The sequence below is a fragment of the Cynocephalus volans genome, chromosome 8, assembly GCF_027409185.1.
Source record: "Cynocephalus volans isolate mCynVol1 chromosome 8, mCynVol1.pri, whole genome shotgun sequence".
NCBI lineage: Eukaryota > Metazoa > Chordata > Mammalia > Dermoptera > Cynocephalidae > Cynocephalus > Cynocephalus volans.
In genome coordinates this window covers 26,218,996-26,224,157 of record NC_084467.1, presented here as the reverse complement: position 1 = coordinate 26,224,157, position 5,162 = coordinate 26,218,996, and positions in this window count along the sequence as shown.

The window sequence follows — 5,162 nt, the reverse complement described above, 5'->3', positions numbered from 1 at the left end:
GAATATAAGTTTCCATCTATCTCCTGGGGCGATACTCATTGGCTGTGTGACCTTGGCAAAATTACTTATCTTCTGTGAGTCTCACTTCATTCATCTGTAAAATGGGCATAAGAAGAGTACATACTTCCTAGGGTTGGTGTAAGGAGTTCATGAGCACATAAAAGCTCTTGCCTAGTGCCTGGCACATACATTAGCAAATGCATTCTAAGTAGTAGCTATTAGTATTACTACCCTGAGCCAGGGCGCATGTGGCCAGAAGGGAAAATCCAGAACTGTGTCAGAGGGACACAAACTGGGCAGGATGGAGAAGTGGCCCTGTAGGGAGGTTTGGGGACCTGAGCTAAGGAACACCCAGCAGGGTCTCAGGAAGTGGGTCAGTGCAGTGTGAGAGGGTGGGTGGTGGAACTCCATTCCATTCCCCATGGGACTTCACAGGGGTAGAGCTTGATGTGCTGAGTACTGAGTCCTGCAAGCCTGACCCAAGCTAGGCCTCACTAAATTGCCGTAGTAGTCACATTCTTTCAAAAAGTTGTTCACTCACCCCAAGGAATGGTTGGCTCAGGAGCCATGTCTGTACCTCAGGACTTCTGCTCCCCTCCCCAACTGCTGATTGACCCACACTTGGGCACCTTGTCTATATGCTTCCAAGCAGAGACACAGAGACTGCAGTCAGGTGATAGGGTCAGAGCTAGGGCCAGTGGACTCTACTCCAGAGGGAGCCAGGGAGTGTTTGCCTCTGTCTCTGAGGCTGTCAGCCATGCCTGGTGTCCATGAAGGGCCCTGAGTCCTTTCAGTAAGCCCCCTTCACGAGAGCAGCATAGCAGAGTCCTCACACACATGGGCACAAGGAGTCAGACTGCCTGCCTTTCAATCTTGGCTCCACCACTTATCCAATGGTGGGAAAGTTACCTAGCCTCTCTGTGCTTCATTTTCCTCATCTGTAGAATGGGGATAAGAAGACCACTGGCTTCAAGAGGTTGATGTGGTGAGCAAAGAGGTAACCCTATGCTATGGCCTGAATGTTGGTGTCCTCCCAGAATTTGTAATGTTGAAACCTAATACCTGATGTGATATTATTAAGAGGTGTGGCCTTTGGGAAGTGATTAAGTCATGAGGGCTCCACCCTCATAAATGGGATTTGTGCCCTTATAAAAGAGGCTCAAGGGAGCTCCCAAGCCTCTTCCACCACGTGAGAACACAGCAATAAGGTGTCATCTATGAAGCAGACACTGAATCTGCTGAAGCCTTGATCTTGGACTTCCCAGCCTCCAGAATTGTGGGCAATAAATTTCTGTTGTTTATAAATGACCTAGTTTAAAGTATTTATTATAGCATCCTGAAAATGATCAGAACAGGGATGCACGTGGTTAACACTCAATATTACTGTTGTCACTGTCATTCATTTGTACTGGCTTGTGTGGGCTTTGTTTCTTATAATCAGTGTCCTTGCTTGACACTAGCTCAGTGTATGGCCTGGGCAAGTCCCTTCACAGAATTGTTGCACGTATTACATGGATGATCCCAGGCACCTCAAACCCAACTTGTCCAAAATCTTACTCATCATCTTCCTCTCCACCTTGTTCCCTTCTCATTTCAGCTCATGCACAAGCCAGAAATCTTAGCATGCCCTTGACTCCTTTTTTCTCCAATCCTTATCCTCCTTTCTGCTCTTTAAATAGTTCTCAAATCTGCTTCAATTAGCTAATGCAATGTGACAAATCACCCCAAAACTCAGTGGCTTCAAAAACCTACTGTTTTATCATTGCTCACAATTCTATGGGTTGACCAGTCTCTGTTGGGCAGTTTCTGATCTCATTTGGGTTTGAATGTATGTGTCCCTTCAAAATTCATATGTTGGAACTTACCCCCACCCCACCAAGGTGATGGTATTAGGAGGTGGGACCCTTGGTGGAGCCCTCATGAATGAAATTAATGCCCTTAAAGAAGAGGCTTCAGAGAGCTGCCCATCTCTTTCCACCCTTCTGCCATGTGAGGATATCTAGATGGTACCATCTATGAGGAATGGCCCTCACCAGACACCAAACCTACCAGCACCTTGGTCTTGGACTTCCCAGTCTCCAAAACTGTGAGCAATAAATTTCTGTTGTTTATAAATTACCCATTGTATTAGTCCATCTTTGTTGCTTATAACAAAGTACACTGAACTGGGTGATTTATAAAGAAAACGAAATTTATTCCTTACAGTTTCTGAGGCTGAGAAGTCCAAAGTCCATCTTCTGGTGGCAACAGTGACCCAGGGGTCTCACATTGTAAGATGGTGGAAGCAGAGAGCTGAGAGAGAGAAAGACAGACTCTCTTCTTTTAAAGCCCTCAGAACCATGCCCTGACCACCATTTTTAATCCATTCACTGCTGCATGGTCCTACAATCTGATCACCTCTTCAAGGCTCCACCTTTCAATTACCATAATAGGATTTCCCACCCTCTTAACAGTCACAGTGGAGGCTAAGTTTCTAATACATAAAACTTGGGGGACACAATTCAAGTTTCAGGGAGTTTTGGGGGGACATAATTCAATCCACTACACCCATTCTCAGGTATTTTGTGATAGCAGCACAAGCGGACTAAGACAGGGTCTCATATGTGGTTGTAATCAGATGGCAGCTGGGACTAGCATAATCTAGAGGCTTGTCTGGGACACTGGGAGAGCTGGGCCTCTCTCCCTCTCCATATTTGTCAGGGCCTCACTACAGGGCTTCCACTTGGTCTCACAGCAGGGGAGCTGGCCTTCTTACCTGGTGCAGCAGGGCTCCTAAGAGCTCCAAAGCAGCGCTTGCCAGGTCCTCTTAAAGCTTGGGTTCAGCACTGGCACAACACCACCTCCTCTGCATTCTATTGGCTAAAGTCGGTCACGGGGTTGTCCCAGATTCAATGTGGGATGAAACTAAGCAAGGCATGAATACTGGGAGGCACGGTTCCTCAGGGGTCACCTTTGGAGACTAGGTGCCACAAAATCCATCCAATCTCTGTGTCCATTGCCTCCACTCTAAGTCATCATCATCTATAGCCTGGAGGTCTGCAATAATTTTCTAAGTAATCCCCCGCACTACTCTTACCTTCTGCCAACCCAGTTCCCACACTGCAGCCAGAGCATTCTTATTAAAATAATGTCAAAACGCAAATTAAGTCTAAGTTGTATGTATTTAAAACCCCTGCAGTGACTTCCTGTTGCTCTTGGGACAGTCTCAGATCCCTGACAAAGCCCACGAGGCCGGCCCCCAGGGCCCCCGCTCCCCCAGGTCCCTGCGCGTCTCCTCAGCCACCATTTCCCAGCCTTCCCCCAGCTCCTTGAACCTGCCACGCTCCTCCCCCTCCCGGGGCCTTTGCGTTTGTTGTTCCATCTGTCTGGAACATCTTTATCTTTACCTGCCAACTGCTGCTCATTCTTTGCTTAAATGTCTTTCTTCAAAGAGGCTGTCCCTGATGCTTTGGATGAGTCAACACATTTTTCATGGCGAGTAAGAGAAAACTCAACTCAAACTGGCTCAGGCAAAAAAGGCATTTATTACCTCGTGTAACTAAGCCACTGAGGGATAAAAGTCCGGACACGGACACGTCCAAGACCTCAGAAATATCTCTGGGGCTCTGCTTTGCTTCAAGTCTGGGGGCTTCCTTCCTCGGGGTTGGCTCCTCCCCCAGGCAGGCTCTCGCCCCTCCTCCTCCCGCCCCCAGCCCTGGCCACGCCTCCTCGGTGCACACATCTCTGATTGGCCAGGCCTGGGTCTTGAGCCCCGCCCTCCCCTCACCCCGAGAGACTGAGTCAGCCCTGCACTTACTGGATGGAGAGAGAATGGGGAAGGGATGGTTCCCCAAGGAAAGATGGGATGACGTTACCTGAAGAAGGGAGATGCATTCTAGGCAAGTAAAACACACCAACGGATTCTCTGTATGGGTTGTCTTTATTCTCTTTGCTGACACCCAGGCACTCTTTCACCTTAGCATCTTTGCACGGCAACTGCTTGCTTTCTCACTCTGTGTGCATATATTTATATACGTGTGTATACACATACATATTGTACATCTATATTACCTGTCTATATATAGATGTCTTATTTTTTCTGAACTGTTTGAGAGTAAGTTGCAGACACAATACCACTTTACCTCTAAATACATCAGTGTATATTTTGCCTGGAATGTGTTTCCTCCAGATATCCACATGGCTCACTCTGCACATGGCACATCCTCACCTCCGAGTCTTTGTTCAAATGTCACCTCCTCAAAGAAGCTTATTTGAGCTTAAGATTTCAAACCACGCGCGCCCCCCACCCCCCCCCCCCGTGTACACTGCTGTCACTCTTGCTCCTGTTACCTGTCTTTACTTTTTCTTCTTCCACACTACCTTTCACTTCCTATAGAATTTATAGATTAAGACTATGTATTTTAAGCTCCCCGCAGACAGGTATCTTTGATCTTTGTCTTTACTGATATATCCCAAGCTCCTAAAACAGTGCTTGGCACATAGCACGTAGTCTATAAATACTTATTGAATGAATGAGTGAATGAATGAATGGGGCAGCCCAAGGTCAGAGTGAGTGAGTGGCACGGTGCTTTCACCAGGCCCTGCCATGGCTCAGCCACTGCTCCCATAGCTCTTCTGTGACATCCTCCAGGGGCTGCCCAGATTCTCAGTGGGCCATTCTGTGATGCTGCTTTATGTAACCCCTAACCACCGTGGGGTTGACCCAAGACAAAATTATGAGATCTCAATTTTGTCCTTGTAACTTTTAACTTCCCTTTTTACTCCTTCCCCCTACCAAAATCACTCTTTTTTTTTTTTTCCGTGGCCGGCACTCAGACAGTGAGTGAACCAGCCAGTCCTATATAGGATCCGAACCCGCGGCGGGAGCATCGCTGCGCTCCCAGCGCCACACTCTCCCGAGTGCGCCACGGTTCGGCCCACCAAAATCACTCTTTATCCTACCCTAGTGTGTTTCTCCCACATGGCAACCATTCCCCTTTGTGTAGCAGGAGGCAAAGCAATGTGGTCCAAGGAGTGCTGCACAGGGAGTCCTTGAAAAAGTCACTTCCTTCTCTGGGTCTCAGTTTTCTCCTCTGTGACTCCCATGATCTCTGAGACTCTTGGTGGCTGTGATATCATCTGCAAGTTTCTTTATACACAATGCCCTAGGAAATCTGGGTGGA